At 41.3% G+C, this 26,352-nt stretch overlaps 1 pseudogene; it reads left to right on the forward strand.

Moving 5' to 3' along the window:
- The first annotated feature begins 21,514 nt into the window (after positions 1 to 21,514).
- LOC121825709 (ferritin light chain pseudogene) lies at positions 21,515 to 22,954 on the forward strand (annotated as a pseudogene).
- Positions 22,955 to 26,352: the final 3,398 nt, after the last annotated feature.

Here is a 26,352-nt window from a genome sequence, read left to right on the forward strand (position 1 = left end):
ATGGCCAGTTTCTGGTTTTCTGGCTTATCATGTTATTCCAAGTCCAACCAGCATTTTCTCCAATTATTTAAGATAATTCCATAATTCCTCATATTCATTCAGTTATTTTCTTTCATTTAATAAATCTGAGTTTCAGAATTCATTTTTACCTTCACCTCTTCTCTAGCTAACATATTCATATTCATTCTCTCTCTCTCTCTCTCTCTCTCTCTCTCTCTCTCTCTCTCTCTCTCTCTCTCTCCCCCCCTCCCTCCCTCTCCCTCTACCCATCTCTCTCCCTACCTTTCCCCTCTCCCCCTCTCCACTGAAACATAGCAGACAAGGAATGTATGAACTCTATCAGGGTCTCTCATTACAATAGTCACCAGAAACACATAAGAGCTTTCTACAACGTTAAATGATAGAGTAAGGAAGACTTGAAACTCTCTGGGGTGAGTTCCCAGAAAGATTTCAACTAGGTTTTACAAACAAAACTTACTGGATCTTGAAGCTTGAAGGCCATTCAGCCGTTGAGTATGTATGGCCAGCAAAAGAACTAGAAGTTACTAAACACAGCAGGCTAGAGTTCCAGGTAAGGATAGACAATGTAGCTTTGTGATGAAGGCTATAGCTTTGGAAATGTTTTATAACTCTAGGTCAACTGTGTGCTGTGAAATCAGTTCCATAATCAATATTAGAGGCATACCACCTGTGCCCTCAGCTAAGCTCAACAATGTGGTACATGACTGCAACACATCAATTTTGTTCCCCCCTCCTCTTGTGGGAGCCCACAGAGGTTTCCTAGTGAGATCTGAGCTTGCTTTACCCAGTAGGGCCACATAAGGGGATGGATTGACCACATGTGTGGTTACCAGGTGTTTGGAAGGGTCTGCACTTGGCTGTGCTAGGGAGAGGTCTTTTGCTCCATGCCGGGCATTCCTTTAAAAAGCCCTTTAGAAGAGATAGAGGGGCCTGTGGATAAGGATCAAGGCCCTCCCGAGGCTATCCCGTGTTTCTCTCCCCCCCCCTATATTTCTATCTAAATCTCTTATCCCTCATTCCTCAAGAGTACCCTGGGAGAAAAATGTGGGGGCGGGCCACCCACATTTTTTTTAAATAAATTTAACTATTTATTTTACATCCCAGCCTCAGTTCCCCCCCTCCTCTCCTCCCAGTCCTTCCCTCTACCTGCCTCTGTTCCTACCCTCAAATCCAATCCTCTTAAATCAGACTTTTTGCTTTGAACCTTAGGTTTCTGCATTTTTAGTGTATTTCTGTCTTCTACTAGATCTCTTTGTCTTGAATAAATACTAGCTGCTATGGCCATATTCTTGAAAGGGGATCACCATATAATACATCAAATTTCATTGATACCAATGAGATCACATATACCTCAGAATATCAAAACATCACCTTTTAAAACTGAGGTTAATTGCCAATCTTCCTTTGGTTGCTATGCAGCAGGAGTAGCAAATGTCTGGTGAATATGTTCTAATCAACATGAAGTTCAGGAAACCTTTAACAATATGAAGCCTAGTGACGTTTGTTTGACATTCTTGGCATATTAGGCTATGAATCCCATTCTTAGGAATTGATATCAAGAAAATTACTTTTGAGATAGGTTTGATGTAGTTTTTAATTTAGAAGGGATGAAGAGAAAGCAAGCGAGAGCAAATAGAGCACTGCTCATATAAAGAGTGTTTTTTTTTCTTTTCCTGAGGAGAATGCTTACTGGATTTAATTTCTATTCTAGCAGATGGATTTTAGCATTTAAACACAATCACTTGGGTTTGAAAAGTCCTCTTATGGGTCATTTAGCTCATCTCTTAGCAGCAACACAAGGTAGATCTCATTATTTTTCTTAAATCCTGTCTTAAAGACAAATGAGCATCTAATGAGTCTTTAAATGATGTTTTTACTACCTACTCTGGTAATTTGTCTCATAATTTCTTCATTCTAATAGCATCATAACTTTCATATTCCAATTGCTACCAATTCTCTGATATTTATCTAAAATTTCCCCACAGCATTACAAGTCCATTGCTCTATCCTCTCTACTTGCCCATTTAACAGTTATTCTTCACTGGTTCCTACTTTAAATCTCATCTCTCCTGACATCAAATGCTTGAGGATGGTGGGTAGTCAGACCTCTGGCCCTCTGGATTTAATGTCACTTTGTGTAAGTCATGGCATTGCCTAGTTGCGTCTCTATATTCTTTTGTATCTAGCGCTGTTTTCAGCCAGGAATCCCTATAGTGTTACACCCTATTGTTCAACTCGAACATCTAAACAAGAGAAACTATGACACATTCTTACCTACTTGGTTCTTCCCACCCATAGATCAAGTAGGGAATTATCTTTATGGGATGATTTGAGTGATTAGTCTTCCTAATCAAAACAGTCTTCCTAACTCAATAGAAGAGTCTTTCCATTTGGTTAAGTACAAAAATAAGCCAAGATTCATCCCCAAGTATTACCCAAATGTCAGACATTCTTTAGTATGAGTTATATACTTTTCAACTACCTTTCTTTCCAAATGGACAAACATTAGCATTATGCTGGTGTCCTTGGTAGTGATGCTGAAATTAAAAAAAAAAAAAAAATGAGTGACAGAAAAGCATCCAAATGAAACTTTGCCTACTTCTCCACATGATAATAAGATAGCATGAAATCAGTTGTCATGCACATAAAAGTAAAGACATTCCTATTATGTTTCTTCAATGCTAGATTCTAAACCAATATCCTTCCTATTTAATTAAGTGTTCTTTATTCATGAATCCAACCTCTCGCTGTCTGTGATTTCAAAGATTATGTTCATGCTATGTTATTACTATATGAGTGTGTAGAGAGCCTTTTTTTCTTCGTTTTTCTCTTTCTGAAATATCTTACCTTCCTCTCAAGGCCAAGATTGTTACATATCCTCATAAAACCTTAGCTGAGACCTCAAGTTTACCCTCTATTTCTCTAATAAAAATTACTCCAAGGCATGAAAATGAAGAAAAATGGAGCTATGTTCATTGAATAGCCACTATTATGTGCCACACACTGTGCTCTGCACATCTCATGGAGTGTTTCATCTTAATATGTACAATAATCATAGCAGGGAGGTGCGACTCAAATCTTAAATAATGGAAAAGGGCTGATGAGATGGCTCAGCACCCCAAAGCACTTGCCATTCAAGTCTGGACGCCTAAGTTTAGTTCCAAGAACCCATGTAAAGGTGGAAAAATAACATCATGAAGTTGTCTTCTGGTTCCACACTCATGCCATGAAGTGTATGTGTGTGCGCATGCGCGCGCACACTCATGCACCTGCCTGCAATAACAACTAATTAATAATAAAAGAGGCCAGGAATCCAAAAGAAAGCAAGGGGGAGGATATGAGAGGGTTAGAAGGAAGTGGAAATGATTTAATTATTTTATAATCTCAAAAAAAAGAAATAATTTTAAAAACTAATCTAAGAAGAGAGAATATTGTATCTGTCCAGATATCAACTGTTCATATTGCTTCTCTTTCATCTCTGATATTTACCTGGAATGTTACTTTCCAGTTTCCCAGAGACTGTCTGTTGGCACCAAATTCTCTTTGTTCACCTTCATCTGAGAATATCATGTTTTTTCTTTAAGGATTTGGGTTGACAATTCTTTTTCCCAGAATTTCTTTGTGGCTGGCACAAAATCTAATGAGAAACATTTTCTGATACTCAAATTGTTAACTTCTTGTAGTCACTGTATTATTTCTCTGGTTGTTTAATGTTTTTTTCCCCATTAGTTTTTTAGCAGTTTGATTCTGGTGCATCTGGGAATGGATTTTTTTGAGTTAATCCTATTTAAGGTTGCTCTTGGTTAATCAACAATTTTACTATATCCTTTATAAGGGCCACTTTTTTCCCATTGATTCCATATTAGGAATTTTAAATGCTGATTATTTTTCACTTGTAAAAATATCCATTTGATTCCTCTATGCATATTCTATTTCTTTACTGACATTGTCTCTTTCCATTTACTTCAAGAATATTTTCCAGTCCTTCTAAGAGTATTTTTTACAATTTTATTATTTTTTATTTATTTTGTATGGGGGCATACTATGGCCCACATTTGGAAGTCAGAGGACAATTTGTGGGAGTTAGTTCCCTCCTTCCACATGGTTCCACATCGAACCCCCCCCCCAAAAAAAAAAAAGAAAAGAAAGAAAGAAAGGTAATTGTGAAAGTTTGGGAATCATGAGAGAAACAATTCCTTTAAATTACCCATGGACTTGTAGGAGAGATCTGACATTAAACAATATACTAAAATTGTTGAGATCTAACCATGGGATAAAACACTGCTGAGATACAGATTGGCCACTGGGTATCACACACGAGTTAGATCTGAGGATTAAACTAATGATGCTGTGCCATGTCAGGGACCACACACATTAGCAGGGCAGAGGGACAAGAAAAACCACTAGTGAAAGACTGACCAGAACTCAAGTGAACAGAGAAGGGGTGCAGGCAAACCAGGGACACCAATATGTTCTCTGAGCCTCCAGGTACTTCTTTCTTTTCCACTGAAGCTGAAATGGAAGGCTACCACTTAGGATCTTTCTGTCTTTACAGAAAAAGTTGGTACTTGACCTCAGTAAGGATTTGGGGCCTCTTCTAGTCTTGGCCATGGATAACAAGGTGAAAAGAACTTATCAGCATCACTTGGGTAGTACTTCATTTTCTGGCCTGTGTTTCCCTCCATCTGATTGCCATTGTTTACTTTTCAGAGTCTTCAAAGGTCTGCCCTGTGCATTCTGCCCAGCTTTTACATCTGTATTGAGTGGGAGAAGCGGGCTGGAGTTACTGCATTTCTCTTAAAATGAGAAGGTCACATGCACTTTCCAGCTTGTCACAAATGTCAGAATTTTGTGCAGTAGAAATATTTATAGTAAAATTTGAACAGTTTAATTTTATTAAGTATAATATACTGAGTGTCTAAGATAATCATAAATGAGTCTGAGACATTTTTCCCTTTGGAAAACAGAATGCTCATATCACTCCCATCATTGAATAAGCAAAAACCAAAACTTTATGAATCCCTGCTCACTTTGGTTAGCACATCATTCTTTTTTATTGAAAATAATTTTTTAATACAACATATTCTGATCATGGTTTCCCTTCTCCCACCCCTCCCAGGCTCTCCCCACCTCCCCACCCATGGAACTCCACCCATTTATCTCTCTGTCTTTAGAAAACAAACAGGTATTTAAAAAAAAAGAAGAAGAAGAAAAGCACAAGAACCCTCCCCCTCCACACACACATACACACCATAAAAATTCAAGGGTAGGCAACATCTTTCATTTTTAAAATTTGACCTCTAAACTGGGGGAAGGCATGCCATATTTAAATTATGTTGTCATTAATTCTTCATTCTATTTTTCCTTTTATTGAAAATAAGCTTTTTTTCTCACATAATATATCCTGATTATGGTTTTCCCTCCATCTGCTCCTCCCTGTTCCTCTGCAACTCCCCTCTCATCCAGATCCACCCGCTTTCTGTCTCTTATAAAACAAAAACAAAAACAACCCCCCCCAAAAAAAACCCAGACTTCTGAGGGATAATAATAAGATAAAATAATATAAAACAAAACTGATACTTCAGAAACAAACAAGTGGAAGGAAAAGAGCCCAAGAAACGGCACAAGAAACGGATAAGAGACCCACTCAGGCTCTATATCACACACGCCGGGGGAATCCCATTAAAACACTAAACTGGAAGCAAAGGACATGTAGGGTAAAAAGAGAGAAAAATACATACATACATAAAATAAAAATAAGATAGATTAAAAAGACTTGACAAAAAATTATGAGACAAGGAACCTCCAATAATGCTACTGAGTTTATTTTTTGTTGGCCGTCTAGTGCTGGGCATGGAGCCTACCCTTAAGAATAATTTGTTTCTCCACTGAGAAAACTAAATGTTCACTTGCAAGTGGTTATCAAAAACTTCTGGGTTAGGGATGGGGACATGTGTACACTTCTTTCTATTCTAGGACCCCATCTGGTGCAAACCTGTACGTTCTTCCCTAGTCTCTGTATTTGCATCTATTCTGTTGATTTAGAGGGCCTTGTTTTCTTGGTGTCCTCCATCCCCTCTGGCTCTTACACGCTATCCATTTTCTCTTCTGAAGGGTTCCCTGACCCTTGAGGACAGGAATTTGATGGAGACATCCCATTTAGGGCTGAGTGTTCCAAGGTCCCTCAATCTTTACATATTGCTTGACTGTGGATCTCTGTATTTGTTCCCATCTGCTGGCAGGAAAAAAATCTCTGATGATGGCTGAGCAGTAATAGAATGATCTATAATAGAATGTTATTAAGAGTCATTTTATTGTCCTAATTTCTTAGACGAGTATTATTTGGTTTTACCCTAGGTTCCCGGGCTATCTAGTCTCAGGTTCTTGGTCACCCAAGCAGTGTCCGATATGGGTTCCATCTCACAGAGCTGGCCTTCAGTCAAATCAGTTAGTGGTTGGTTATTCCCATAAGCTTTGTACCACCATTGCACTAACAATCTAACAGGCAGTACACCATTGTAGATCTAAGGTTGGTGTTATGTTTCTCCTTAAGGAGCTGGCCTACTTGCTTTTCTGGCAAGCTTGCCTGTCAGTTTCCCAGAGGATTCTTGCTGGAATTAGAGGCTGGGATAACAAGATGAGTAGGTAGGAAGGTTGGAGGAGAAATAGGAAGGCTGCAACAAGTGGCTTGGTACAGAGATGGGGGTGAGGCTAGGGCATTAGATTTGGAGGAGAGGAAGCAGGCATGAAGATTAGGAGTTAGGCTCCTTGCTTTCCTTGACAGAGTGGCTTGCGGGTTCCCAAGGAATGCCTACTGGAGTTGAGGACCTTTAATAAAGCAATGGGGTGGGTGTGGGGGTGGGTGGGTGGGCTAGAGGGGAAGATTTGCACTATCCACTGGAGATGGGAGTAGAGATGGAGGTGAGGCAGCAGCAGGTGGTCTTCTACGGAGCTGAAGATGAGAACTGGGGGAGGAAATCTTCAGCTAGTCTGCCTGCTTGCCTAGTCAGCGTGGCCTGTGGGTTTCCAAGGAGAGCCTGTTGGATTTGGGGGCTGATATAAAGTGAGTGGCAGGGAGAAAAGTTGTAGGAGATGCTCTATGTGATGTGTTGGAGTTGGGGGCAAAGAGGAAGGGGAGCTACAGTAAGTGGTCTGCTACAGAGCTGAGGATGAGATGGCAGATTGGACTTGGGGGAATGGAGGAGAGGTGAAGATCTACAGTTAGCTTACCTGCTTCCCTCACATGTCTGAATTTATCCCAAATTGATTCTTTATTATTTTTATAACATGGAGATGCTTCCTCAACTGCTGAACAATGGTATTGACTTAGGTAGTATGATGTCAAAGCAGACAGGTTTTTGAAAAATTGTTTGTAAGATGTTTGGATGTATACATATACAGAGTGAAATAGTTACTACCGTCTAGCAGCCTAACATATCTACCATCTTAGTTACCTTTTTCTCTGGTAAAAACATCTAAAATCTATAGTTTTATGCTATACATTTTATATTTAAATACTTACATCCCACATAACAGTAACATGGTATACCTTGACTAGCCCCCTATTATTCTATTTCTATATCCTTGACCTTTTCATCCTTTTCAACTCCATATGAAAGTGGAATCTAAATCATGTACTATTTGCCTTTCAAGGCCTTGCTTCTTTTACTTATTATGTCTTCTTAGTTTATCCAGGTTGTCACAGACAACAGCATTTTCTTATTTTCAAAGCTGAATAATATTCCATTGTATCTATATTCCTCAAGTTCTTTAACCCGCCATCCATCCACTGACGAACACAGAGGCTGCTTTATATCTTGGGTGTTGTGAACATAGCATTATATCTGCAGATATCTCTATGGATGCTGGCACCATTGCCTTTGGTATATGTTCATAAGTCTGGGTCATGTGGTACATCATATTAAAACTTAGAGGAACCTCCATACAATCCATTATAATGAATTTACCTTCTCATAAATAATGAGTGAAGTTTTCCTTTCTGTTAAACTCTGGCCAGTACTTCTTATCTTCTGGAGTGTACCTAGAAGAAACCTAGATACCAGGAAGAAAAGGAACAAGGAAAGAGGAAGGAATTAAGGAAGCTAAGCAAAGATCTGGCGTTAGCAGAAATCTAGCTAACATCACCCTGATCCTGCAGAGATCTCTAAAGCAAGGATAGCTCCACAGACTCTTTTCCCTTGTGGCAAAGGGCTTTTGTTCCCATAGGCTAAGTAGCCCTTGACTAGCATTGAGGATTTCAGAGTCTTGCAGATTTTGAATTATTCACATAGACTTTACCTGTTGAGTTTTCTTGATTAGAATGAAAAATACCAAACCTTTTTGAGTGTCATGTTAGTACTTAAAAGCATCATTTCAGAGCATTTAGTATTCCAGATATTTTGAATATCCATGCTCAATCTATACATAGCAGCCAGTCATTGGTTGTGTTGTGGAGTGCATAACCTTGTAGGCATGGCTGGGCGAGGTGGCCACCAGCTGAGAGCAATTCTCCACAGAACAGCACAGCTGCGAGCTGTTAGCAGCCACCACTCAGAGCTGCTAAATATAAAATCAGTAGAGCTGGCCCTGGCTCTTGGTAAACTAGAGTAGGCAGCTGGGGATGGGTGTGCCAGACTTGTAAACAGGGCCTGGGTGGGGCAGGCACACCATCTTTACAACGATTAGTCACACATTTCAGGAGAGAGGATCACAGAATGCCACCATTTCCTTCTCAAGCAGAGATTACTAAGCAGTCGTGCCACTGTGGGAACCATGCCTACAATGAAATAAGCAACCTCTGGGGTGCACATGCAGGGGGCACGGGGCTCACTTGGGAAGCTTCTTAAAGATGCAGATTCCAATGGCACTGCTGCAGCGATTCTTCTTCAGGAGCCTTGCTGCATACAGGAGCTGCTTTATAACAAAGACGAATGCTCATGTTTCTCTTGGAGATTATGGGGGTGGTCATGAAATACAAGCTATTTCAATGACGACAAACACTATTCTATTTAAAATGTGTTCCCACAACCAAAGCTGAAGCATAGAAGAAGTTACGTTAAAATTCAGCAGTTCCTTCTACAGTGACGTTCACAACTGTAAGAAGTATTTTTATAGGATATTTTAATTAAGCCCATATCAATTTCCTGTTGGAGGGATCCAAGCAGTTGCTTTATAAGGAGCCTGGAATGAAGTGATTGTAAGCATCTGGGGCATAGAAGCAAAAGCTCACAGCATGAGCCACAGGATTTGCAGAATTCTAAATGGCAGTTGACTCCATCAGCAGTGAATCATAGCTTTTTTAGAATCATCTTCAGATAGTCCAAGGGAATCTGAGGCTTATCAGCACAAAAATTCCTAAGACTGCTAAGTATCTGGCACCCTGAGTAAGAATGTATGGTATGGATGGGTCTGGGAGAGAAGCATCTGTTCCTGCAGCTGTGATTGTCCATATAAATTGACATCAGCATCAATTATATGGCCTCCCACTAGAAAAGACAGTATATTGATCAGTATCTATGTCTGCTTAACAATGCCAGCTCTGTGTTGGCAATCTAGACAGACCAGCATGAAACAATATTTCCCAAGGAACAACATAAAACAAGAAGGGAGCTAGTCATATGACACACAGCTATAATTTGGGAGGAAGATAAGCAAGACTTACGACTAGCCTTGGTTACAGGGTAAACCCCAAGCTGTGCTACAGAGCAAGGTCCTGTCTGAGAGCTGAGCATGGTGGTCTATACCTGTAATCCCACAACTCAGGAAGCTGAGGCAGGAGGATTCTTTTTAAAGAAGTCTGAAGCCAAACTGGGCTACACAGTGAATTTCAGGCCACCCCAGGCTATCGAATGAAACTCTGTCTTTAAAATAATGAGTGAATTAAGAAATACATTTTAAAAACATAAGATCCTGGACTCACAGCAACTGTGATTACCTGCACAAGATTGAGCCCATCAATAGCCCCTCATCTCTGGCGGAGTTCAAGAGGCTCCACTCCTAGCTAAGGAGCTATTGGCAGTTATTAGTTGCTAGGGGAAGGGGAATTGTTTTTCTTCAAGAGTGTACTCTATGCTCTACTAAGCACGCCACAGCCATGCTCATGAAAAAAAACCTCAATTAAAACAAATAACAAAAAAGACAGAAGGTAGGAAAGATACTAGTTGGGGATAATATGGGGTTCAGAGACAGGAAGGGGATAAGAGAGGGTAATGGGGTGAATATGCTCAAAATACACTGTATACATATATGAAATTGTCAAAGAATAATAAAAATGTTAAAAAGCAAAAACACAAGATCCTTTTTATAAATAAATTTATAATAAATAAAACAAAAACTAATATCACAAATCAATGGTCAATTAAGAACTTTTTTCATGTGTTTGTAGGAATTTGGCTGTATACTGTGAGAGCAAAAGGTCATTTAGGAAGGTCTACTTAATTAGTTGAAGTATCTTCCCACAGAGAATTTTTTTAAATGTAAACCATTGTTATATACTGCTGCAATTTTTCTGTCACTTTATTAGGATAGCAAATAGTACTACACACTTAAAGCAATTGCCCTACACATAAATAAATATTGTTCATTGAACATATCCCCCACCCCCTCCTGTTAGCCCCCCTCTGTGCTCCAAGTCCTCATGTTTTGACCTCTGCTTTAAGATCAAATGGAAACTGAATTTCATATGGTTCTATTTCAGGAAAGCTGACACGTGAGGGAGTATGTTATGATTTTATGGGCCACTAAAAACACAAAATTTTTTAATGATTACTCACATCAAAATATCATTCATGGTCAAAGCAAATACTAGGCTTGGGGCCAGCTGTTTCCAAAAGGGGTATCATAGAGGCTGACCTCTGCTCAAGGCCATGTTTATAAATATATCATACCTTTGCAAAAATGTGTGAAGCACCTGGCTGTTTATATCCCTGGTAATGACTGACTCTTTATCTGCTTTTGACATACAGTTAAATGAGCTTGTTGTTTGTTGATAAATCCCCAGAGGACTTGGGAGGTCAGAGTAAAGAACCAGTGTTGTGTGGCAACCCATGATCATCTGTCTTACTTCCTCAGGGAAAGAGGAGCCCTGAGGTGAGGTGATGAGTTGTAGGCAAGAATTGATTAATGGGCTTTATTTGTCTAGTTCCATTTATGTACTTGTGAAAGCAAGCAGACTAGACTAGTCATGCCTCTGAGAAGAGGTTAAAAACAATAACCAAGGATGAGTTGCTGGGGCAGCCAGGGCTCTGTGATCCTGTTGCCTGGATTTAGTAGTCTCTCAGGGAATGCAGATACCATGCAGTGAGTGTGGATGAACTTGGACAGGTACACCTTTCTCACAGGGTATGTCTTCTTGCAATTTGATTCTGAGATAAAGTATAGGAGACTGTGTCTATTCAGGGTTGTACCTTTGTGATCAACATTTGGAAAAAAGATAAGGAAACAGGAGTGTGCAGAAGAAGGCCAGCTGTGATGACCTCTCAATAACGGCCTCAAAGACTCCAGAAAGGAACTCTGTAGCTAGAATGGTACCCCAGAATTGTCTTCAGTTGGGCCAAGATGGGTGGGAATTTACATTCCTTCTCCTGTATGTCACCATAGATGGTCACTGCAGAAACTCATCCAGGTAACTATCTGATGGTTCCAGTTGTTGTCTTCAGCTGAGACAGTCTTTGAGGGAGCTATGAACCAAGGGCTGTCTACTATCAGTTGTCCTCACAGCTGGGATGCTATGAACTTTATTGTAGGGGTAGTCTCACTGCTTTAGTTAGCACACTACTCAAATTGGACTTTGACTTGCCTAAGTGATTATATCAGCTAATGGAAACCTAGAACTTCTGCTAGCTCTAAAAGACAAGTCATGGTACCTGAATTTGGTTGCATCTGTCTCTCAGAGTGATTTTATTTCAAGATGTGACACAAAAGGACAAATATGCAGACTTCCAATTCTATCTGCAGGGATAGGATGAGGTGCAAAATGGGGATGATACACTTATGGAGCATCAGAACAGTGGGTAAGTATATAATCCAAGATGGTTGGTAACAGAAAAGCCATCAATATAGGAAATATCAAGTAAGACTGTCCAGGAGTGGTGGCTTGGGCCTTTCTTCCCAGTACTTGTGCGGCTGAGGCAGAAGGATCACTATGAGTTCTGCATTGCCTAGTGAGACATCATCTAGAAACCCCTAAACAGGAGCCAGTGATGTGGCTAAGCAGGTAAAGACACTTGCATGCAGGCCTGAAGACCTGAGTTCAATTCTTGGAACCCATGTAAAGGTAGAAGGGAAGAACTTGACTCCACAAATTTGTTCTCTGATCCTGCCCCTCCCTATACAGTGGCACATGCATGTACACACACATTAATAATAACAAATACAATTAAAATTAAACACAAGTCATCTGGAAAGTAGTATTTAAAACTCCACAGAGCAGCAGGAATACGGGGAAAAGCATGACACTTGGATGAGCATTATGGAGACTGACCTTGACTAAGTGTTTATGCATTTTACATATATAATCTCATGAAATACTTTTGCAGTTTACTCATGGTAGGCATTATTATACCCATTTTATGGACAAGTCAGTCAGTTCCAAAAGGAACTTACTCAAAATTATACTGCTGCTATGTGGCAGAGATTCTGGACACAAATTCTAGTTTACTGGATTATATGATGGAGGCAAACTAATCTCTCTGTTCCTTGGTTTCTTCAGCTTTAAGATGGGAATGGTAGCGTGTACTTCTAGCTATTGTGACTACTACATGTATTATTAGAGTCCTCAGAGCAATCCTGACATTCCTGAAGAGCTGCAAAACTGCTCACCAAGTGAACTGGTCAGTGCAGTTCCAAAGCCTGTTCCAAAGACTGGTATGCTACTCTGGCATACCCATTCTTGGGATGTGCCTGGAGAGAGGTAGGCAGCCTAAATGATAAGAAGAAGTAGCTATGTTTCTAGGCAATCAATCATTTATTTATTCATTCACAGATAGTGTACATCTTTGTGTTTGTGCTAGGCAATTTTCTAGGTAGTAGAGTTAACACAAGGCATAGAGCAGCCAGATGCTCAGCCATTGCAGAAGTTATATTCTAGAGGGGAGGATGATGCCAAACAAAACAAGTAGATAATTATATAAAAAATTGGAAGTGTTGGTAAGAGAAATGAATGGACTGAAAGCCGGAACCAGGGCTTGGAGGGATGGCAGTGGGGCTATGGGGAAGTGGTAAAGATGTGAGATTTTTAGAAAGAAAGGTGGAGAAAGTCAGGATGATATGACAGTGAACAAAGACCCGAGTGAAATGAGAAGGGATGCAGGTGGTAACTGAGGAGACAAGACCTAACAGGGGACATTTAGGGTACTAGCAATAGACCTTCGGAGTTGTCCCAAGCTATGGATAGAAATTGCCCTTGGAATGATAAGGTCTTCAGTCAAGCAGTGGTTTTCACTGAAGCCAGTGCCCGGAAGGTGGCTGCCAGCCGAAGGTCTCCTTCCAGCAGCCTCACTAGCATCAAGGACAGTAACCGCTTTATCTTGAAGGGCCATCTGGGTGTCTTATCTCCACTTCCAGCCCTTGCCTGCTTTTAGTTGCTTATTCTACTGTTCATGTAACTACTGTGTAAATCAGTCGTTGCTGATTTACATCCAAAGAATGGATGCAGAGAATTCTAAAATTGCACCAACATTCTTGGGCAACAGTGTTAAGGCTAACATGGTACTTTGGATTTAAGTAGTTAGACAGACAATGTAATATGGGACCAATGATCCCTGGATTACATGGGGGCAAGCACAAGAGTCTGCATCTGAAAGTTCTTTGGCAGACCAGAAATTTGAAAAGGAGATTCCATAAATTCTTTTGCAACTTGATAAGACATCAGCACTGCTCACATACTCTAGAGGCCATGTGAGGAAAGAGGGCTGTCATTAGAATTAGAGATTGCTTTGTGATGTTGGCAATGGTGTGCTCTTCAGCCGGGTGCAGATTTCCCCATTTATGAGTTCCAACCGATAACTTGTTACTTTGTTCAGGAGATGGTGGCTGGAGACTGTGGTAAAAACGAATTTTCTGCCCTTAAAGTGCCTTAATCATGAATTTGGCAGCATGGAAGCCTTGGGACTTAGTAACTGAGCAGCCATCTCCATAGCCGAGAAATGAGCCACTGTTTGACCCAGAGACGGAGCTTTCAGCTGTTGTTTGTTGACCTCAGCTGAGAGAAACAAGATGACAGATTGGACACGCAGCACACCGTGCAATGTATGTCCTTCACGGACTGTCAGACATTCATTTCATTTCATTTTAATCATTACCATCTGGTCCTTATATAGCAAGACAGTTCCAAATAGATGTTGCCTAATCTTGAACTGGTGAACAGAACTGTGTTTTGGACGACAGCCACTTCCAGGCACCCCCTGGAAGGGACAGAAACAGCCCCAGAGGGGAGATTTGTAGTGATGTCAGGCACGCAGCCATCAGCAGCCCAGGAAGCTGTCAATGGGATCTGTTGTTGGTGCTGGGCCCACTATGCCTCAGTAGACCCTTTTGTAGCCCACCGTGGAGGCAGAAGTACTAAGCCTGAATATTGGCAAGGGGCTGGGATGGTTTTTGGCTGAGTGGAGGCACTTAACTGTGGTTTAGACTCCTAGAGAAGCCAAAGTGGCTATTACATAATTATTAAGCCCTGACAATTTGGATACCGATTGGAACCAAGTGGCCTTTAAGCCCCCCCCCCCTCCCCGAGATTTGGTGACTCTTTATATGGATAATGGTACTAGACCATTATTGTATGTTTATATACAGACCCAGCAAGGAACAGGACAGGGGATAAAGCAGCCTCTCTGCCCCAGAAGTCAAGTCAGTCCCAGAGATTTTCCTTTTTTTCTCAGTCCCCAGATTAAACATGAGGTTATTAGTGGCTAGTTGGAAGTAGGATGGTTGCCAATGAACTCATAAGGGTTGGAGAAGGAAGACTTTCCATTGCCAGGTAGCTTCTTAAAACCTGGAGGATGTCATTCAGCAAACTAGTCCTGACTGTGGGAGTTAAACACCGAGGCTTGGTCATTTCTTAACTGACTTTGTGAGAGGAGACCAAGCTTTTTCCTTTCCTTAGAAAATAGAATCAGGTCTTCTCCCTGAGTTTCCTGTAGTAATAAGCTGTCCCCCAAGCAAAATAGCTGCCATCTCCACGAGATCAGCCGTGCTTACTTGCAAGAGCTCATCACTCCGGGAATCACTCCAGGGTTTGTGGACTGTGAACATTCCTTCATAAAGGAGACAGGGACTGGGAGGCTCCTGAGACCCTCTCCTGAGCATTCAGCCATTCCTTGACAACCATATGTGTAATTCAGCCCTAATTGTACTGTGGCCTGGGGTCTTGGGGAAGAGCCTTCATTTACATGGGTAAGAGGAAGCCATCATCCATGCTGGGTAAAGACTTTCCAGTGTAGCTGCTATGGGGTTACCCACACTCCTGTCAGTGGCCCCTCACCCATGTTATATAAGTAAGCCTAAAGGCTCTTCGGTCCCCATCAGGGTGAACTGTGGTGGAATCATATTTTGGTTTGTCACTGGAACTTTGGGAGGAGGGGACAGATATTGTTCACTTCTCCCCCAGGCAAGGACCTTTGGAGACATATACATATATATGTATATTTATATATTCATATATATATATATGTGCTTAGGTAGCACACAGATGTAGACTAATATTAATCTCATTTTGTCTACATATATGTCTACATACACACATACATACACACACATGTGCACACACGAGATCATGTGATGGTTAAAGGAAAGAAAAGTCTCTTGTTGGGTTATTTTCCTCTCCAGTCAGATGTCAGAACAACCAGAAGAAATATTCTGAGGCTTCAAGTAGGGTAAAGGAGGATCGTACTATGAATTTCCCACTCCAATTTTTAAGACTCCGTGTTCTTTCCAACTCCAGTTATGTCTCTCCAATCCACCTCTCAACAACTGTCAAGGACAGACCTTCCAGGACTTCTGAAATACAAGGCCACCTAGATGCAGAATGTGTCCTCTGTTCTCTCTATGAAACGTTAAATTTTTCTTTATAAAAAGGAACAGAAAGCACTTTTCCTCTTAGAGGGCAAGGGGCAAGGGCGGCATGAACAAATGTGCAAAAGAGAAAACACTGCACGATCCTAATTAGCCTTAACAATGAACACCCAGATTCAGATGTCAGGGTGGAAGCTGGAAGATCAAAGAAGCAGAGCAGCCAGCCACCAGAGACTTCTTACCTCTATGAAATCTCAGACCGAATGGGGGGAGATCCTGTCTCTGCGAATGCTCAGATTGAATGGGGACAAGATCCTGTCTCCACCCTATTTATATTCCTATCTCCATCTCCCTAGTGTTGCGATCCAAGGCATGAGCCTCCCATGTGCTGGGATCAAAGGCATGAGATCCCAAGTGCTGGAATCAAAAGCATGAGCCACCACCTCCCGACTCTGGTTTCTCTTTTAGACTGGTTCAATCTCGAGTAGCCCAGGGTGGCCTTGAACTCCTGATCTTCCTGCTTCCTCTTCCCAAGTGTTGGGATTAAAGGTGTGTGCCACCACTGCCTGGCCTCTATGGTTAACTAGTGGCTAGCTCCACTCTCTGATCTCCAGGCAAGCTTTATTTGTTAGATCACAAACAAACAAAATATACAACACAGCACCATCAGAAAGCAGAAAGTCATCTTTTTGTCCTCTTTTCCTGGGGATTTTTGTTATAAAGAATGATTCCTTCATACAGAAACTATTCTGATCCATGCAAAAGCATATTAAAAAGACACAACCCACACATGTATTTGGCCTTTGGAAAGTGCAGAATTTCAGCTCTCTGCTCGGAGGGAAATCCAGCCACAAGTTCTAGATTTACCAGATGGTAGAAGTCCACAGAGGCAGGCTAGATAAGGAGCAGTGGAAGGCACCCAGTGTGTTTCAGTGAAGAAGGGATGTCTTAGATCAGTGGGAAGAGGGGCTGGCTTTATTCTCTACTTTTGTGAAGTTAAAACTAGAGAGGATCAAATGTAGAATGAGTCACAGAGATGATGCCTGCAGTTAGAGAGTGTGGGGAAGGAAAAGTCTAAAAGTAGCTAATCTTTACAAAAAGATTTATTATTTTTATTTTATGTGTATGAGTGTTTTTGTTTGCATTATATGCATGCATGGGCACTGCCTGTGTGCTTAGTGCTCTTGGAGGCCAGTAGAGGGAGCCAGATCCCCTAGAGCTGGAGCTACAGATGGTTGTCGGAGCTGGAAATTCAACTTGGGTCCTCTGCAAGAGCAGCCAGTGCTTGTAACTGATGCTGAGCCATCTCTTGGCCTCCCAAGGCAGCCAATCTTTATTATCTATTTTATGTTGGCTCCCAGTGGCCTGTTTCCTCTGGATCTCACTCTCTGGAAATGGAATGAGTAGTTAATCAGAGGAGAGGGAAAGCCAAAAGATGCAAATGACTTCTTAGCTGAAGTTCTGGACCAGATTTGAAGAGATCCCTGAAAAGCATGGCAGATTTAGAGGATGATAATGGAAATATAGATGTATGATATTGCCCCCTAATTGGAATTCCGTCTACACATAAGAAGGATAAATACAGAGTATTAACCATGACCAAATCTTTATCTATTAACTTGCTTGTAACATGAGGTCCTAGTAGGAGTTTCTCAGCCCCATTGAATGCTGATACCTCCCACAGTCAAGGGGCAGAGCAGGCTAGTGTTGCAGGCTATACATTGCCTGCCTATTAGCCTCATATCATGTCTGCTGATTTGCTATGCTCAATACCCATTGCTAATGTGCACCTCTGCTGATGATCAGCATCCACAGCCTCTTTTAGTGGCTTGTTCTTGACCTAATGGATTTGCTTCCCTGGAAGGTAAGGCCCTGCAAGTTTATATTACCCTGGGGAGGCTCACAACTTGGGGGTAGAAGCAGGAAAGCTTTTTCTCCATGCCTCGTGTTGAAATAACCTCCAAGGGTAGTTTGTACTCTGGAGCTCGACCGTGGGATTAGGAGGTAACAGAGACTTTCTGAAATTGCAACTTTTTTTTTGGCTTCTTTTCTTTTTTCTGTCCTATTTCCTTATGTCCGTTTTGTCTTCCCTGGGAGTATTTTTCCAATAAATCACTTGCATAGGAATCCTCCTGTCAGTGTTTGTTTCTGGAGAGTCTGTCAAACACAGAAGCATTCTAGGTTCATTTGAATTGAAGCAGAGGTAAATTCTGTGAATTGTAAGACTCATATGGAATGTTCCAGAAACACCATCATCAATATGACAGGTCATTACATGTTTCTTGGATCATGATCTTGGGCTGGAGAATTGAGAGAATAACCCAACTCTGCCATTTATATATTACATGTATTGTCAGCAGGACCACAAAGGATCCCAAGAAGAATTACAGAAGCCTGTTTAGCTAAGAGATGACAGAAAATCTAATCTTGCTAAGGTTTTAAATGACTCAGATCTTAGACAATCAAAACTATGCCTCTGTGGTTTCAAGCTTGAAAGCCACGGGGAATCTTGTTTCAGAAAGGATCTCCATAATTTTGTTGCAAAATGGATTGATGATATACCCTATGATTTTTCTTTTTATTGTTTTATTTATTTATTTTTAAAAAGTTTTTTCATTTTACATACCAATCCCATTTCCCCCTCCTTCCCCTTCTCCCTCCCTACCCCTCCTCCGTCCACTCCTTAGAGAGATACCCCATGTTTTGAGTTCTACTGGTTCACATTATTTTCTCATTCATTACATAATTTAGCTTGGTAGCACATTTGTGAGATACTAATATCTCTTTTTTTAATTAATTAAAAAATTATTTTACATACCATCCACAGTTTCCCCTTTTAAAAGCAAGAAAGCTGAGGCTAAAAGAAGGTATAGTTCTGACATGATTTGACAAGAAAGTGTTCAATCATCCAACACTGTGTGGTGTAGTGATAGATTGTGTACCCTAATAAACTTATCTGGGGATCAGAGGACAGAGTGAACCACTAGATTAGACATAGAGGTCAGGCAGTGGTGGCACACACCCTTAATCCTATCAGGCAGAGATACATCAGGATCTCTGAGTTCAAAGCCACACTGGAAACAGAGCCAGGCAGTGGTGGCACACACCTTTAATCCCAACACTGGGATTAGTCCCAGGGCAGAGAAAGGCATATAAGGCATGAGGAAACAAGAACTCACTCTCTTTAGGCTGAGGATAAGAACTTAAGGATAGAGGTTAAGGACTAGTGGCTGGCTGTTCTGCTTCTCTGATCTTTCTGCTTTCACCCTGATATCTGGCTCTGGGATTTTTATTAAAAGACCATCGAAGATTCAAATAAAGTGTGGCTCTGACTTAGGTTCTGTTCTCTCCAAAGTGATAATGGAAGGATTTTTCAGCATTTGTATATGACACACTACTAACTCATCTGGAAATGTTTATATAGATTATGCCAGTTTGCTCCCCTAACACTGAGATCACAGTTGACAAAGGCGGAAGTCATAGTGCTTGTGGCTTATCAGTCTACAGATGCCAGGGCCACATATTTAGATGTGGGATATGTGTTCATATTTTAACTAGGGCAGTGAAAGGAGACTTTTCAAATTTTACAAGGTATGTTTTCGGCAACCAGGAAGTTAAATTGGAAAGCAGCTGCAAAATAATTGATTTACTTTCATTTACAGCAAGTTTCCAACTTTAGAGCAGAGGTTTCTTTTTTTCCCTGGGGTTCTGAGTTTTGCCATGAGTAGGAAAACATATGCTCTAATTGTGAAACAGCTCAAGGCAAATGGCACTTAGTAAATACAAGGCTCAGCATGAAGTCATAAAGCTGAAAGAGGTCTTATGAAGACATTAAGGTCTGTCTCCTGTTAATGGAGACCAGCTAACTTATAATTGTTTATATATGTTTAATTTTGATAAGATTTATAAATACAATTACAAAAATTTTTTTACATTCACATTATGTTCCAGTTAATGGTGGAACGTCTAGAATCACAGGACTCAAATACCTAGTTAGACAACTGACCTTTATGACATTCCATAGAACTTTCTAGGTACAATGAATGCAAGAAGTAATACCTACTGCATAGAAAACTTATAACAGAAGTTCTTACTGCTGTGATTAGTGAAGTGGTAGTGTGAAACAAGGTAAATGTGATGATGTATGCCTGTAACCCCACCACTTGGAAAGTTCAGCATTATCCTTGAATCTGTTGCCAGCTTCAACTACATGAGAGGCTCTCTCAAAACAAACAAATAGCTAGGCAGTGGTGGCACACGCCTTTAGTCCCAGTACTCGGGAGACAGAGGCAGGTGGATCTCTGAGTTCGAGGCCAGCCTGGTCTACAGAGCAAGATCCAGGACAGACTCCAAAGCTACACAGAGAAACCCTGTTTCTTTTTCTTTTTTTTTTTTTTTTGGTTTTTCGAGACAGGGTTTCTCTGTGCAGCTTTGCGCCTTTCCTGGAACTCACTTGGTAGCCCAGGCTGGCCTCGAACTCACAGAGATCCGCCTGGCTCTGCCTCCCGAGTGCTGGGATTAAAGGCGTGCGCCACCACCGCCCGGCTGAGAAACCCTGTTTCTAAACAACAACAAAAACAAAAACAAAACAAACAAATTATACTCATGCTTAATATTTTGTATTATACCATTTTTGTGGCAGGGTCCTGTGCTGTTCCTTTTGGGGGAAGAGGTGAGGAGGGCAGAGTCAATGACACAGACTATAGGAGGATATCGAAACAACAATCTCAGTTTCTTCAGGAAGAAGAAAACCTTATATACCTTCCACCCAACCCTGGGGGAAGGTCTGATGAATATGCATCTGCTGGTGTGACATGGCTGTCTCTCATTGGTCCAGGTAATCTCAGATCATGCCTCAGCTGCTGTTGCTAAGGCTCTTAGGCAGACCCAGGTTGGCTCTCAGAAAGTATCTGGCCCCCAAACCTGTTAGAACTGATTTATCCCACACATTTTCACATTTATCTATAAAAAATAAGGTGGCTGTATGATACATATTCCAAACAAGGACCCTTGGTAGGGGGATGGAAGTGCTATTGACTATATATCAGAACAGTAAGACTGCTCTGAGAAAAGGGGATTAATGGCTCCTCACTGAGACAGTAAGGGATTATATGAAGAGTAAAAGTACTGTATCCACATCTAAATTGATAAGCAAGGAAGTTTTAAGTCACAAATGATTAAAAAGATTTCATTTTGAAATTTTAGATGTTTTTACCTCACCGTAGAATTATGGCTTTTAAAAACAGGACACAGAACAAATAAAGACTCCATTCCAATAACTACAAGACATAGGAAAATTAAATCCTTATCTGAAAAGATTGTGAGACTGTGCACCCACTGCCCTATTAGAAATTCCCAGTCCCACCCCCTAGACTAATAACTACCCTCTGTGTTCCTGCCTCTACAAACGCAACTTCCGGAACAATCTGCAATATCTTGTTTCTGGAAACAGGCTTCTTCCTAAGCGCCATCTTGCTCACCAACCATGAGTGCCCAGAGCCCTCGAAACTATACCAGGGAGGTGGAGGCCACTATTGACCTTCTGATCAGCATGCATCTGCAGGCCTCAGATACTACCTCTCTCTGGGATTCTTTTGCAAAGATAACACATCCGTGGAAGGCCTGGTTCACTTCTTCCGGGATCTGTGTGAGGACAGGCATCAGGGTATATATCTTCTGTTGCAAAACCAGCCCAGCAGCAGTGACCTCATCTCTGTTGGACAGACACTGCCCTTATACCAGTGTGGTGTGAGCCTGGATGCCATGGAAATGTCCTTGGCCTTGGAGAAGAACCTGAACCAAGTCCTTCTGGATCTGCACACCCTGGGTTCAGCCAACTCAGACTTCCAACTCTGCCTCTTCTTGGAGAACCATTTCTTAACTCATCAAGAAGATTACTGACACCCTGACTAACCTCCGCCTGCAGGCCAGCGAGGAGGACAGCCTGAGTGAGTGTCTCCTCAAAAGACTCACGTTCAACGGTGACTAGGCACTCCCAGGAGTCTGTGGCCTGTGGCCTTGCAGAGCCGCCTGGGTTTTTCTCACCCAGGCCAGCATCACCTGCTAAAAGCCACATGCCAAATGGAAGCAAAAAAGTTTCTTTGTGCAGACAAAAACAGCTAGGTTGGGGGTATTATTGAGAATAGCATGAAGGATTTGTTGTCTGGCAGTTTCTAACAGTGTTAAGTAAACCATTTTTTTGAACGGGGTTTCTCTGTGTAGCTTTGGAACCTTTCCTGGAACTCACTCTGTAGCCCAGGCTGGAATCGAACTCACAGAGATCCGCCTGGCTCTGCCTCCCAAGTGCTGGGATTAAGGGCGTGCCTAAACCATTCTTTTCTGAGTCATCCGTACACTAATGAAGTGAACCTGTGTTTTGTCTGTCCAAAAAACTACAGTAATTCATAACAATTGTATGCAGTCTCAGAGGTGTTGTGATTTGAACCAATTCTGGTTGCTAGACTGCACTCCAAATGTATTCTAAACTGTATGGTTAATGTTTGCCTAGTAGAAGAGAGAACTGACTATATGGACTATATCATATTGAGCCTCACTGGCTCCCCACCAATAACCATATAATTACCTTTCCTGATTTCCAAGTTGATATGATGCCATCTGCTTATTTGAGAGAACCCAAGAAGCAGCAGGCCTGTGAAAGCCATCATGGCATCTCCCGTGAAGTTGCTGCTGAGAACACTATCATACCATGTACTGACCTCTCCATGAAGCTTCTCCAGAGAAACTTGGCAGGACACTTACTACCAGAAATAGTGCTTCATTTTGGTAATTGGCTTGTTTTTTGCACTATGGATATAAACAATAAAACCAAGTTCCCTTTTCTAATTGACTGTTTAACAGCTTAAGGCTAACTTTGCAATCCTGTTACATCTTTTACGTGTGTGTGTGTGTGTGTGTGTGTGTGTGTGTGTGTTGTGGATTCTTTTATGACACTTAATCTTTCTAGACTACAACCAAGTATATATAGGTGAATAAACATTGTCACTGAAGATTAAGTTTCTGTTGTTTATTTTAAAGAAAAGAGGAGAAAACTTCAAAGCATCCCTAAGAGAGCCAAAGTGATTCAAATGGAAGTAAGGCAGCTAGAGGCTGAATTTCAGAAGCCAAGACAGAAGAAACAGTAAAAATGTAGCATTTCGGGCATTTTCTTTCTTTCTTTCTTTCTTTCTTTCTTTCTTTCTTTCTTTCTTTCTTTCTTTCTTTCTTTCTTTCTTTCTTTCTTTCTTTCTTTCTTTCTTTCTTTCTGTCTCTCTCTCTCTCTCTCTCTCTCTCTCTTTCTTTCTTTCTTTCTTTTTTTACTAAGTTTATACCTTTTTATCCTGCAGATAGCAATATAGTAGATGTGTATTGTTTCCTTTTTTTGTTTTTTGTTTTTGTTGTTGTTGTTGTTTTCAAGACAGGGTTTCTCGGTGTAGCTTTGGAGCCTGTCTTAGAACTCACTCTGTAGCCCAGGCTGGCCTCAAACTCACAGAGATCCCCCTGACTCTGCCTCCCGAGTGCTGGGATTAAAGGCGTGCGCCACACCACCCAGCATTTCCTTTGCACTTTGGAAAGCTGGAGTTAGGGTTGTATCTTTTTGTCAAAGCACAGACTTGACTAGTGGGTGGAGGTGGCCAGAGGGAAGTTAAGCTAGCTTTGTTGATGGTAAAGTGTAATTGGACTTCCTGTCACACTCAAGTTAAACTGAACCAGCTAGTTCAGAAAGAAAAGCTGGCACAGAGAGCAGAGGTCAGTGTATATTCTTTGCCTACACAATTGTCTTCATGGCAGGAAGACCAAACACATGCTATTGTTTCTTTTATACTGAAAGAGTTAGAAAAAAACTGTTTTGTTTAGTTCAGGGAAAACCCCCTGATCTTCCTGTTTCATGTGCAGTATCTTTGTAGATTTATTTTTATTTTACCTGTATGAATGTTTGTCTATATGTATGTGTACCAGGTGTATTCGTGGTGCCTGTGGAAGGTGGGGGAGTGGGTTGTATGCCCTGGACCTGGGGTTACAGATATTTGTGAGCTATCATGTGGGTGCCAGGAACCAAACCTGGGTCCTCTGCAAGAGTAGCAAGTGCTCTTAAGTGCTGAGCCATTTCTCCAGTCCTCACACCAAGTCTTTTATGATAAAAAATGACTGCAATAGAAACATTATTCCTAGAGAAAAGAATTTTTCCCATTTGGTCATAGTAAGCAGTAAGATATATATGGAAGCTGATACTATCTGTCTTCAGAATTGTATTAAACATTCAAATCTCTGCACTTGATATATAGAGAGAGCAAAATTTCAAATTAGCACTCCAAAGTGCTAATAAATAATATACCCGTAGGTCCAATTTGTTTCCTGATGATAACAATATTTTGTGAGGCCATTAAAGCTTCCCAGATAGGCAAAAATATTCTTTGGTCATCAAAGAATGCTTGGAAAAGAGCACTTTGCTGAGCACAGAATAAATGATTTGAAGACTTGATAAAATATTACTTTGGGTCTTAGAAAGGGCTAAGGTCCTTGGCAAATTTATCTGTGGGAAATGGGGATTTCATGACATTACATTTCCAGAGATTAATTTAGAAACAAGCCCCACAGTGATTTTCTCTGTGGGTAAGCAGTTTGTGCATGTACTCATACAGAGACTTACACTAAATAGTTTTTATAGGCTCAGACCAGATTCCTTACACCGTTCTTCAAGCCTTGCCTTGCTAGACCATATACAATTAGCTTTTAAAGTCAAATTCCCTGTCACCTTCCTGTTACTGCAATTTGGGGCATACCAATTGATCATTCTTCTTTTCATCTAAGTTCTTGGTCAGCTAGAACACACAAGAAGCCAGGGGGAAGTCAAGATAGCTTAGCTGATGGTAAAGTTGAATTGAGGTTTGTGTTAGGGCTTTCGGTTGCCACACTCCAAGTTAACCCAAGCCAGCTAGTTCAGAAAGAAAGGCTCAGGTGGAGAACAGAGGTAAGGATGGACAGAGGCCAATCCAGCCTTTCTGCTAATCTCACTGAGATCAGGAGAATGGTGGTGGGGGAAAATTCAGGAAGACGACCCAAGTGCCAAGGTACTGCAGTCCCCCTGTCCCTTAGCTGACATGCCCTAATATACATCATGATTTCAAAGTTCGCCATAGTCATCTTTCTGCCCCTTTAGAGAGGCGGGGCGGAGGTCTTTTGAAGTTAGAGCAGGAATGCTCCATCAAAGGCAAACCCTCAGTTGGCTTTCACCAGTATTTGTAATGCTCCTGGGGTTCCTTTATCTGGAGGATCTCCTAAACACCCCCTTCACCAAAGCAAGCTCTGCTTGCCTTTACAGACCAGTTTCAGTTGGCCTTCTTTGAAAAAAAGTCCCCTCAATGGTGATGACTTGTTCCTGCTGCCAATTTGATTGAGTTGAGGAATCCCTTGGAGACTAGTAACACATCCTTGGGAGTCGTTTAGAGGGTGCTGCCAGAGACAGTTCCATAATGGAGGCTCCAGCTTAATGAATAGGTTAATCCATTGATGGGTTCCTAGTATGATGACTCAACTAGGAAGTGGTACAAAGTAGGAGGAGGGGAATAGTTAGAGAAAGATGCTCTTGGGTGCATGTCTTCTGGGTACTGTATCACTCCCTGGCCCCTTCCTGGATTCACTTTCTCGGCTTCTCGACTGCTATGCTGTGACCTACTGTGCCGCACCTCTTCTGCCAGAATGGACTGAACACTGGGAAACTGAGCGAATAATTCTTTCTTCCCTTTGATTTGTTTACATCAAAATTCTGTCTCAGCAAAAAGAAAATGTAGCTTGCACAGACAGCAATCCAGTCATCTGGCATGGCTTCATCTTCTCTTAGATGACTTATGCAGCCATCAGACCGAAGGCAAATGGTGCAGTGGTGAGCAAAGAACCCTGGATCAGACTTACCTGCATTTAAATCCTGCCTGCCTCTAGAGTTAACACGCTCTGGCCCAGTTCCTTTACCTCTTTCAGCCCTCTCATCTGAAAAGGTAGACTTGTTCACAATAACAAGAGCAATAATATGCAACTCACCAACTATAATGGATATGAAATGAGGTAACCATGTGAAGCCAGATGGGATGGGCCAGCACATGCTAAGTGCACAATAAATGCGTTGCTTTCAGAATCACCTGTCTTCATTTGAGCTATGCTAGTAATATCTCTAAGTAAGCTTACTTCTCAGTTTCTGGAAAATAGACGGCTTTGGAGTCCAGGATCTAGCTTAATAATCATTCTTCCCTCTAAATAGACCTCATATTCTGAAGTAACGGGAATTTGCTAATTTGAGGGATGCACTCCTCTTTGAGTAGGAGAAAAGCA

This window comes from Peromyscus maniculatus, chromosome X (genome assembly GCF_049852395.1).
Source record: "Peromyscus maniculatus bairdii isolate BWxNUB_F1_BW_parent chromosome X, HU_Pman_BW_mat_3.1, whole genome shotgun sequence".
NCBI lineage: Eukaryota > Metazoa > Chordata > Mammalia > Rodentia > Cricetidae > Peromyscus > Peromyscus maniculatus.